Here is a 12644-nt window from a genome sequence, read left to right as displayed (position 1 = left end):
TCACAACTTATATTCTGCCTATAACTGTCTTTTCAAAAAAGCCTCATATTTATTAAATGTTAATTAACTCAGTTAATTAACTACATGTTGAAACCTTTTAAAAAACATGAAATGCACTACGTGAAAGCACCACACATGCAGTGACTAGCTCAGCTGTCTTTACGGCAGTGCAGTCAGCCCCCACCATCCCGAGACCCTGAACTCCTGATGCTGGGAAGAGAGCACGCTGCTTCCTCAGATGGAGAGAAACGGTAAAAGCATTTTCTGAAATCTACAGCACTGACAAAACATAACTGCTTAATCCCAGGCTCCTTGGAGGCTGTCATTTTCCGTTTCTGGCCAACACCCGTCAATGAGCAGAACCACCCCATTCCCGAGTCATGGGACTCACGTGGGCAGCAGTTTTGGAGAAATTTCCAGTTATAGAATGTTAACCAACTATACATAAAACTCTGAAAAAGAAAAGATGCAATACTCAGATTTTGGAAGACACTCAAAATATTCTCCTAAGTCTTAGTATTTGGAAAGGCTGGGCTTCTCCTAAGCCACTTATTTATTTCACAGCCAGTGAGCATCTTCCACAAACCCTGCTTCCCTGTGTGTGCTGGGAGCCTCAGGAACATTGATGCTGTCTATCTTATAAGTCACAAGGCAGAGGCGTGTGTCTCACGCCTGCAACTCTCACACAGGCTCAACTCCGAGCCTCAATTTGTGAACTTGGCCCCATTTTCTCACCTGTTTATTTGGTATCTGTTCTTCTGTAAGCTGCCTGAAGTGCTTCTTGGAACAAGTCAGAAGAATGAGTGGGTAGAGAAATGGACAGATGGACAGGTGAGAGATGGGCAGACAAACAGGGAGACTCCAAGAGAAGGGGAGCAAACAAAATTTCCTATGCAAAACCCTCTTCTAGTCAAGGAAGAAAACCATCACGAAGAAGTGTGAAGAGGCAGGTGGCTTAGGACTGTTTCCTGGATTCCATCAAAAGTCACACCACGTGATGAGAGGGTAGAAGTATAAATAATAAAAGAAAAAAAGCATGCATGTTTGAAAAATATATCTACATTATGTACTTTCTAAAGAATAGATTTATATCAGCAAGGCTCAATAACACAATCTTTGGGTATTTACAGAAGTGAGAATCCCATCTCCAATCCGCAAGACATCCCTTCGGAGCACTGAGGGTCTACACGGTGCGATCATAAAGCCGTAACCGCAAAAGCTGTGCTATCCTGCACTTACGAGGAACGAGCAGCTGTGCTTGGCCTGCCCACGCGCGTCGTTTACAACCCACAGCACCTCTACGGGGGAGGGATGACTAGCGAGCCCTGTCTCTGCAGGAAAGAAAAAAGTCCGGGAGAGGCTAAGCCGACCTACAAGTTCTCCATTTCACAGGACTTGTCACTCCAGAGCAGGACTCGAACTTGGCCCACGTTTGTAACCACAGTACTACCGTAATTTATGTGCTTTTTGTGTGTATAATACATTTGTTTCTGGCATGAAAGTGTATTTAATAAATGATCGGTTGTCTTGTATATTTCATTAGCTCACAATCTTTATATTTTTGAATTGTACTCTTCCCCTGGAGAAATGAACGGAAAGAGCAGTGGTCAGAATGAGGTGGGGCTTCATTCTTTATCTGTTACCTCATCTCATCCAAGTCCCCAAGCAGGGAGAAGGAGCAAATGTTCTCTTCATCTTTTAAAGAGAGGGCTCCAGTGATGGTGATTTACTCAACTCCAAAACTAAGTCTGGGGGAAGGGCACATGCAGCAACGAGAGCAGTATCACCTGTAGGAAGGCAAAAAGAGCTCAGGGGATGGCTCAATGGGTCAGCCTGATTTAATTTCAATTGATAATTCAATAACACACTCTAAAAATACTAGCATGCAATGGATTTGCTCTTTCTTGACATCTAGCAAGTTTCCACAGCCGACATGTAACATTATCATGAACTAGTGAAAAGAAGAGTCCACAGACAAGGAAAATCAATGCCACAGGCAGGCTGAAACCCAGGCTGGAGGAAAGGAAGAGAAAGAGCATATTTAAGAAGAGGGGAAAGTCTGGGAAAAAGACATCATCACAAGGACTCTCAAGCATCATCCAGCAATCATATAATCATTCTTTCAAGAGAGAGTTACTTAGGTCCTATTTTGTGCGAGATTTTACAAAGGGCAAAGAGAGACCACAGCGTCCATGGTGGCAGCAAGTTGCGGGGCTATAATACAATTCTAATCTTGGTACCTTGCACAATTGTCCTCAGTATAAAGGCAAAAATTAAAGTAAAATAATACTATGTAAACCATACACATTGCTGAAATAAATTAAAGAAGACCTAAATACCTGGAAAGACAAACCACGCAAATTCCTGGATCACATGACAATATTCTTGGGATGGCAGTGCTCCCCAGAGTGAAGCACACATACAACGTGGTCTTGATCACAATCCCAGCGGGCTCCTCAGCAATAACTGACTAGCTTCTGCTACAATTCATATGGGAATTCGAGGGTCTCAGTAACCAAAACGTACCTGAAAGAGTAGAACAAAGTGAGAGGACTTGTAATTCTCAATTTCAAACATTACAACTGTATCTACAAGTGAGATTAGAGGCCATTTTTAAGGTATTATTGTGTTTATCCTTATTTTCTAAATTCTGTACAACGAATATACCTGTTAGAATAAGAAAAATAAAAACTAAAGTATCTTTTAAAACATGCACACCGATTCATTCATTGGGGAAAATTATTTTAACTATAAAGAGGTAAACAAATATCTAGTGAAAAAGGACCACTTAAAAACAAGTCTGCATTTACAATTTTCATAAATTGAAAACTGAAAAGCACAAACACATCAAATTTCTAGGAAGACTGGTGAAACATATTAATAATTATTTTCAAAAATTCTAATTGCACAATGAAAACACAAGAAAGAGAAAATCGTGATTGACAGGAAACTGCGAACACGTGGAGAGCAAAGGCCTTGAAATCACTGTTCCTTTAACTCTGCTACTAGCTCAATAGGAGAGGAAATTCCTCACTGAGGGGACAGTGGAATCCCATGCATAAGATAGGATACACAGTACAAACTGCAGTAGTATCGGGAGTGAATATGTTAGAAGAATTCTGAAGTTACAACATTGCTGAAAAACTATAAAAACACTGACAGACAGATTAAAACACACAGTCATACATATTATATAGAAACATGAACTCTGCTCCCATGTTGCATAGAAATACAAACATATTTGTTCATTTATGGGCACTGATTACTTTATCCCAGGTAGAATATTTCAACTAAAACAAATAATCAATATTACACTCCTATTGTCAAATGTACTTGATAACTTACTCTGCTATGTAACCATATGTGTCTAAGATAGATCTAAAATTAGTGAAAAAGAGCTTTGTATGGTTTCTTGAATTCTTCTCAAAATTCCAAGCTTAATTTTAAAATAGATCTGAGCAGTATTTCTATATTATCTTTTCCCTTGTGAAATGAACAACACAGTCTGTTGTCAAAATTCTGTCCTTACAATGATTCACGAGCACCATATCCTCACAAAACTGCTGGACAGCAAGTCACTATCCAGACACTGTGACCAAATAAATGAAACAGAAGGAAGACAGTGATCCTATTCTGGAGGGCTTATAGTCTGTGTCAACACTGGGTTTTTACTTGATTGGTTTGATTGGGTAGCAAAATAAAATCAATCAAGTACTTTCTTTGAGCATTCTATAAGTCATGACTGTTTTTAGTGTCATTAGCAGGAAAGACTTAAGCATGACTTGGTTAGGTCAACTAGCAACAATCATCACTGGAGAGTGAGTAATAAAGAAGTTAACTGATAGCAATGCTTCTGCCTACATGAGACCTAAAATAAATCTACACTGATATCCGAAAGGAAAATAAGGAGATGAGGTCCCCAATGAGAAAACAAACTAACAAGAAATCAAAAAATGAAAGTCATTTTCATTAACGATTCCAGGCAGTAGTGGAGCATGGTGGTGAAGATCACAAATGCTGGGGACAAACATGAGGGTCTGAAATCCCACAGCACTAGGTAGATGTGACACTGATATTTCAGTGAAATTTTCTGCATCTCAGTCTCCTATCCATAGACTGGGGACAACAACTGCACCCATCTCCTAGAACGGTCCTAAGAATTAAGTTATTTTATATATAAAAGCTTAAATAAAATACCTCAGAGTTTAAATAATACCCCAAAAGCACAAGAAACAAAGAAAACAGAGACAAATTGCAGTTCATCAAAATTTAAAACTTTGCTTCAAAGGGCACCATCCAGAAAGTGAAACAACAACACAGAGGAGAAAATTTTTTCAAATCACTTATCTGGTAAGGAATTTGTATCTCAAAATGAAGAAAAAAAAACCCTACAACTCAACAATAAAAAGGCAACTCAATTAAAAGGTTAATAAAGTATCTGAAAAGGTATTTTTCAAGGAAAATATACAAATGTCCATAAAACACAATGTAATGATGTTCAATAGCATTAGCTGTAAGGGAAATCAAGTCAAAACCACTAGGAGAAACCGCTTCACACTCACTACAATAGGGTATAATAAAAAAAAAAGCGTAACAAGCACTAAAGAGGACACAGAGGAAGCGGAGCACGCAGCCCTTGCTGGTGAGGATGTAACACAGCGTGGCCACTTTGGAAAACAGCCTGGCAGGGCCTCAGAGAGTTGAACATTTCGTTTCTGACTTACCCAGCAATTCTGCTCTCTGGGCACACACGTAAGAGAACTGAAAACAAATATCCACATAAATAATACCACATGAGTGTTCACGGCGACATTACTCATCACAGCCAAAAACAGAAACAACCCAAATGCGTATCACCTGATGAATGGGTAAACAGTGGGGCCCAGCCATAGAGTGGAATGTTATTCAGCAATAGCATAGCATAGAATAGTGACTAAGGCCACAACATGAGCAAATATTGAAAACGTTACTCAGTGTGAAAGAAGTCAGTCACAATAGACGTTTCCACTTATATGAAGTGACTCGATTTACATGAAATGTCCAGCACAGGCAAATCCACAGAGAGAAAAGTGGCTCCTTGGGGCTGGGGGAGGATGGGGAAGATGGGAATGTCTGTTTATGCGTACAGGGCTTCCTGTTGGGGGGATGAAAATATTCTAAGATTGAATGGGACGCACAATTCTGGGCATAGAGTAAAAACCGATGTACATTTTAATGGGTGAATTGTATTAAAACTCTTAAGAACAAAAGGACCTTGGGCCAGTATCTTCCATAGTAAATGCAAATTGCTAACTTTTATTAGAGGAAAAAGAAACTGCTCTCAGCATGAAAGCAGGAGATCAGCAAATGTGAGTTAACCGAAATTGGACAAGAGCATTTCACTTGAAACAGTTGCTGAGTGTACACGAAATATTCAGAAATAGGAAAATCACCTTGACATCACGAGGAAGCATTCTGTTTCAAATACAGATCAAGGATTCGGCAAGCCCAGCTGCCAGAAATGACCAGAGAAGAAACCTGGTTTATAAAACTAGCACCAGAGACAACAAGGAATGGTGATGAGGAAAGCAGGCGGCAAATATCTGGAACAGTTCACTACAAATAATTTCTCCACCAAAAATTGAAAAATAAAATGAAAGTGATGAAATGCTCTGTTGACATCTCGAGAATGGGCTTCCTTCTGTGCTCGACTGTTCTGTAACCCCGATTGAGAGACTAAGGAGAATCAGCATGGCTCCTGGGGGTCCCCAAAGGACTGCCCACCAGCACGCTGACCACCATCACATCTGCCAGGTTTGAATTGCAGAGAAGAGACCAAGTTCTGAAAGGCACAGGAAATATTGACAAGGGAAGAAAACGCTGAGGTCAGTCCTGGGACAGAGGCCCTCTGAGCAGAGGCCAGAAGGCTGCAGGTGAACTGCAGTAGACCTGGGGCAGGAAGGGATCACGGGGGAGCATATCTCAATTCTCTTCTGTCTCTGCCTCCGGTAGGAGAGATAAAGCCTGCATCCTTCTCACCTGGAACTGTGGGTTCTGGCTGGAAGAAGTCTTACTGACAAGGAATGATTATTCAAGACTCTGTGGAAAAAGTCAAGAAATCGAGAGGGATTAGGGAGCCATCTCCATAAGCCTCTCAAATGCTCCCATATTTATAGGGTATAATCAAAGGAAAACTTCGTTAACAGTTGTGAGATAGTAAGGAGGAAATTCGGGAAAGACAGGATGAGGCAGAGATTGTAGAATACACAATGAGTACAAAGGATTAGTGTATCTTTAGGGAAGTCATGGGGTGAGGGGAACAAGATAAATTTTTAGATATGTTCATTAAAAAGCAGACCACCAGACCAGCCAGGTCCTTGTTTTGGGGATAATACATTATCTAACAACACACAAGCCCAGCGTTTATAGCTGAGGGTCTCGGTCCTTGCTTTACAACCAGCAGAGTGCTATCTAAAATCTCAACTACACAAGCAAAGCATTGTCTCTGCTTTTTAAGGCAAGGCGTCTGGAGTGAGGATGCACAGGAACTTGCTTGTAAAGCAGTATCAAAGCATATTTTTTCTTCTTAAAATTCAGAGGCGACTGGGGTGTGTTACAATTTGTTAACCCAATCATCTGCTTCCACATGGAACCATTATGGAGGACACCCTAGGATGAAAATCCTGGATGTGGGTCTCTTCCTGCCATCTTCAGCCACTCTATCAGGGTCTAGGCACATCCGTGAATAACGATCCTACAGTACCACTCACTCTCTTAACTCCTGGTGATTGAAACTTAATTTTAGCTCTACACAACTTAACGTAGAAAAGTTTCAGCAATAAAAGATATAATATTCCATTTATATCTCATCATATTACTGATTTTCTGATTGCTCTAAGCTGCTTCTACTTGGTAAAGCACCTCATTCTGAAGCTGAATTCAGTAATTTCCATTGTGCATTTCTAGCCAGTTTGGGCTCGCTAACTTCTTTTGGTCAAATATCGATATACTTAATTGATTTCTTTGTTTATCAATTTCAACCAGGAGGAGAGGGAGTGTCACTCTTTTCCTCAGCCCACCCTCAACTCTTTTCCCATCAACTCAGGCCTCCTGAAAACAAAACAAAGTATTTTTTTCCCTTCTACTCTTTCCACAAACCCAACAGGAAACATCAGCCTGGAGAAAGAATTCAACACAAATGTTAAAACAAAAATCTGTAAACCTGAAACAATACCATCTCCGAATCATGATACACAATGACATGAGATTAAGTGTGTCAGGCACAAAGCATGAGGGAGCCTGACTACCTGATTTCTATTCTTCAAAGGAAGGAAGGTTTTCGTATTTTTTATTATCATTCTTGGTCATTGTTTCTGATTATGCCAAAAAATAATTTATGAAATATTTATGCACTGCAATAACTGATTTTTATTGTATCAATTTTAGAAGGCATTCAGAGGGGATAGGAAAACCCACCTCTGTAAAAAATGCAAAATTTCTTCCCCTGTAAAGAACACGTATACAAAATGCAACAGAGAATTCAAATTCTTGTGGAGAGGAGCAAAAGACACAGAATCAAATCAAAGTCATTACAATGAGTCAATTTAAAATTCACTGGACAAACATGCTCAATGCATACAAATAATTTTAAAGGCACACTGCAAACCATTCACTTAATGATCTGCAGGCTAGAGGAAGAATTTCACTCTTTAACAGACAACAGAAATCAATAGGGTGCCCCACCAAACAAAGAGCAGTGAACAATCAGGTTTTTAACAGTTCTGAGAAATCAGCATGTTCTAAAGATCAAAATCCAGAAATTTTAAACATTCATTCAAACCACAATGAAAAAAGCACTTAAAGAAAAAAAAAAAAGAAAGTAAGCACATAGATCATTGCAACAGAACAATGAGAATTTCTTGTACCGCTAGAAGAAAGAACAGGCTATAGCCTTTTACTTGAAAAGAGACTACTTTTAAAAATAACTGCTAAAACACATTTCATCATTCATGTTGCATTTAAAAATCTGAGGTACATGTATCTGATCAGAAAAGCAATTCTGAGTAATAGTATGTTACAATTCAGTGCCAGTTTGCTTTAGAAGAAAAGAGAAAAGTTACTGTTTCTAATTCTGCACAAAGTTTAAAGAACCTCCCTGCCTCTATCTCCTCCCATTTCCTAAGCTCATGCTCCCTAATCCTTCTGAAACAAGTATGAGAAAGTCTTATTCCCAATATGCCAAATGACAACTGAATATCAATTTATTAGTGTAAATATATGCCAACACCTCGGAATGGAGGAGAAAGGTATCAGAAGTCTATATGGAATTTCTTTCTACCTTCCTGAAATCACACACAGCAACGTTCACACAGACACAGACACAGACACAGACACATACCCCCTGGATTACTGGGCACTTCACAAGCTTAGTACTTACAACTTGTAGAAGGTAACTTTGTAGTTACTTTAAAATACAAAACTGTCAGCTTTTGAAAGCCTTCATCATCTGCTAAACCATCTAAATATCAAAGAGACCCAATTAGCCTTCTCTGTAGAATGTAATTTCCCTTGATGGCAAAACAGTCTCTAAGAAGTACTGGATCAAAGATTCGTGTTTATCACTACCTATGATCGTTTTTAAGCACATTAACAGATTCAGAAATGTATGTCTCAAAAACATTTATTCCTATTGAAATAGTATACGTGTTCAATTGTCTATACAGTGACTAGGTCCCATGATGGTGTTTAAGAGCTATTTTGTGTATAGCAATATTTACCTTCAAGTGCAGAAAAGGAGGGTGTGTATTACTCAGTTGTAGAGCACCTGCTTAGCATGCACAATGTCCTGGCTTCAGTCCCCAGTACCTCCAAAAAAAATAAATAAAAATAAGTGCATATTTAAAAATAAGAATAAAGTTATAAAAAGTGCAGACTAAAAACCATTGCAATCTAGGTGCTACAATTATACTAAAAAAACAAGTGTTTCTATCAAATATTAACTATATGCCAATCACAGAGACAACCAAAAGTCACACCTGAAGCATCACGTGTGATTCTCAGCAACCCTACTAAGTAGACACGGATGAGAAACCCGGCTCTGCGGATGAGGAGACGGAGCTCGGAGGAGCCGGGGACGCTGACTGTCCTGCTCCCCGTGACACCGCGTCAGCCCAGGGCAAGCGCTGACAGAGCTGCACTGAGGGGACACCCAGCTGCATGGAACCTTGGGGCACTGGGGAGTCCCAGAAAACACTAAAAACTTTTCAGTGAAAAACCAGCTAAAATATATTACACTGTGCTGCATCCTTTAAACAGGGAAAGTGACTGAGACCTTTTTGATGCCTCCGTGTCCTTTCTGCCATTATCAGTTACTTGCCCTCACAGTGCGACCAGTGATGATCTGGACCCCATATGAAGTGCACTCAGATGGAAGAGCTTTTAAAGCTGGTTTATGAAGTTTGTAAGACTGTCTATGACTCACAAAGGCGGTCATTCATCACTTCTCACCGGTGTGGACGTACCACCTGAAATCACTCCTTTCTGCTTTTTAAAATCCCTTCATCTACTCCAGACTTTTCAACAGCAAAGAAGTAGCTCAACCACAGACAGTGGACAGCTTTTCACCAAATGGACTCGAACAGCCCATCTGACAACCTGGAAGCCCTTGTCTTCTATTAAACCCACTTCCAGGTACTTCATCATTTTCTGATTGGTGGACTCGGCCTCTGACTGGCCTACTCAGAGAGCTCCCAACCTCACATCCAGGGGTGGGAGAGGACCATGCTGTTGGGGGAAATCAGTGAGGAAGCTGGACATCCTCCAGCCACATCTGCACGGGTAGAAGTGCCTCAACGTGCTCAGAAATTATACCGTCATCATCCCTGGGCTCCCATGGACTGGTTTCACATTAACCAAGCTCATGAGACACTGATGCAAGGAAACCAGAAACTTAAATTTTTAATGTAACAGAAGACGTGAATCTATGAACCAGACTGAAATATCAGAGTTCAACCATGAGTACATTTTCTCCTCCACGGCCCAATCACGGGCAGGCAGTCACATGGCAAGCATGGACAGAAACGGAGCAGGAAGGGTTTCTAGATTAATTCAATGGACTATATTTCTATTATACGAACAGATCTACTGCCCAGAAGTCAATTAACGCCAATCACGGTGCACTCTCCGTGGACAGCGGCCAAGAAATGACTATGAGCTCCTGTGTAACACTCCTTTCCCTGTCCTTTCTAGGCTAACTGATGCACAGAGTTATAAAGATTCAGGGATGTCGATAATGCTAAACACCCAAAGCCCATCTCTGGGAACCTCAAAACCAGACAGCCAGGGTTTAAATACCAGCTCTGCCAATTACTAGTTCTGTGATTTTGCCAACTTAATTACCCTCTGTGTGCCTCAATTTCCACACTGTAAAACTGGGATAACAATCAAACCTTCCTTACTCGCTTGTTGAGAAGATTGAAGGATTCATTTCTGTAAAATGCTCAGAAAAGAATGTAGCACATTTTGGGTGTTCAACAAATGTCAACATAATATCAAATTGTTTTACAAGTGTCCCCTCTAATCATCTTATCTGTTTCCTGGCTAGCCTAAGTCCCAAATAAAATCCTTATTTCTCCTTTTACACACTCTTGGGGAGCACCCTTATGTTCCATCCAACCACCTGTTTAAACTGAGGGAGTGGATGTCTCCTAACCACTCCTCTGGGCCATGGAGGGTGCTTCTCCCTTCACACCCCTGGCCCCTGGCCCACAGCTAGCACTCATTACACTAACAGAGTGAGGTGTGAGTCCGGGGAGACAAGCAGGCCATGTGAAACCCTTCCTTTCACTCCAGTGTTGGTCACCATTGGGAAGCACGCGGGATGCTCAGCTCCATGTCAGGAAAGCCCTGTGCATGAAAGGGCAGGTCTTCTCAAGGGAAGGCTCGCTGTGGCCCAGAGCTACATGGGACAGGGTGAGTCTGTATTTCTGGGACACAGTATCATGACACGCATTTTCCCACAGCCTTGAAGTTCATGGAGAACGTGGCTTCATCAGTAACAAAGAAGACATTTATTGCCTGTCTACTCTTTTGTGTCATCTCTCAGTAGGCTGCTGGAGACAACATATGTATAAGTATTGGATCTCCTTAAACCCCAAAATATATGAAGTAACAAATAATTCTGTGGCTTAACGTTGGTTTAGGGCGACTGTGTAACAGTTCTGACTCTGCTGATGCTAAATTATGGGTATAGGAACTATGGAACCTCCTCAAATATCTTTCATCATAAAACCATCTCTTCTTATTTTCCTGTTTCTTAGTAATTGCCAAAGACTCTCAAATGATGGCTTCACACAAAACAGCAGCTAAAGTTTAAGAGCCCTCTTGACATACACACTGTGGTAAACACTGCACATAATTTCTAATTCTCACAATTCTACAAATCAGATACGAATGTCCCCATCTCACAGACGAGGGAAAAACTCAAAACGAACTGACTCAGGCTCAAGTGGCTCAGTGGCAGCGCGTGCAGGCAAACCATATCAAAAACTACACCCCTTCGTATATGTACCAAATCTCCTACCACCAATTAACACACAGCGGCGGGGTCAAAACTCAGGGAACTCAATACACTTTTCACCTTTAAGGTCCTCCAGATGCCGCTTCTAGCTGTTTTATAAAATCCCGGCTCACTGGTTTCTAACACTAGAAGAAAAGCCCGATTTTGCTATTGTTTGCACAGCAAGTCTGAAATGTTCACAGTGAGATGACAGAATAAATCTAAGATATAAGCAGAATAACTTTTCCAGTTAGACAGACATAATGGACATTGGGCTATTCTGAAGCATTAAGTAAAGTAATCAAAATAAAATAACGTTGTTTAAGCCTCCTTTTACAAACAGGAAAGTTAAGACTGTAAGTAGGTGCAACAGTGCCACCTATGGGTAAAATGACCTTCCAGGTTACCAGGAAAGATGCAACACAAAAATTGCCTGTAGGATCAGTAACGAGAATCAGATAAATAAAACTTATATAGCACATGCTGCACTTTGATTCGGGGGAAAGGAGGGATATTCAGTATTTAATCTGATATTGCTAATACTCCTGAATATAAACAGAAGATATAGGCTCATGGAAACTCATCTTAGAAGAGGAAAGAATCCAGTTCAGCCACTTCATTTTACAGGAGGGGAAACTGAGACATGGGATCTGTCCTCCTGGCAATCAGCAGCAAAGTTCTCCTATGCCTCATGTCTTGCACTGTAGCAAAAACCAACAGATCTGTACTAGGCCTATATTCATAAAATTCACGTTTGTATTTTTCCAACAGTAGGTTATCTAAGTATCTTGCAAAATACTAAAAGAGCCAGGATATCATACAATTTTGTTGCCATACAAAAACATTTATTTACATAATAAAACAGCATGAGCTTTATTCTCTCTATTAAAAAAGTGACATGTCAAATCAATGTTTTGATATTTTAAACCTGTTAAGAATGTAGAAAAAAATCAAAATTTTCTTTAATCACAAAATAGAGGAGTTTATTCCCTGAAAATGATCAATATGGATTTTACTAAACTTAACGGATCTGGTCAGAATCCCACGAATTTAAATGTCTGAGTGGATGGTTACACGGCAACATAAATTCTGATTTGTAACAATACAT

At 40.2% G+C, this 12644-nt stretch overlaps 1 protein-coding gene across 7 annotated transcripts in view; it reads right to left on the bottom strand.

Annotated features, from left to right (window-relative positions):
- Positions 1 to 12644, bottom strand: part of LOC140687543 (trafficking protein particle complex subunit 9-like) — an 85159-nt gene that overhangs the window by 24508 nt on the left and 48007 nt on the right. For 2 of the 7 annotated variants that reach the window (XR_012061923.1, XR_012061921.1), the window contains exon 2: positions 1644 to 1787. The exons of 4 other annotated variants lie outside the window; for them this stretch is intronic. The gene's annotated coding sequence lies outside the window, so the exon portion shown is untranslated. Of the gene's footprint in view, positions 1 to 391; positions 453 to 1643; positions 1788 to 12644 lie in introns of all 7 variants that reach the window. One more of the 7 variants, XR_012061922.1, reaches the window with a different exon arrangement.

The sequence above is a fragment of the Vicugna pacos genome, chromosome 20 (assembly GCF_048564905.1).
Source record: "Vicugna pacos chromosome 20, VicPac4, whole genome shotgun sequence".
In the NCBI taxonomy this organism is placed as follows: domain Eukaryota; kingdom Metazoa; phylum Chordata; class Mammalia; order Artiodactyla; family Camelidae; genus Vicugna; species Vicugna pacos.
The sequence above is the reverse complement of the archived record's forward strand: the minus strand, read 5'-3'. Positions and strand labels throughout refer to the sequence as shown.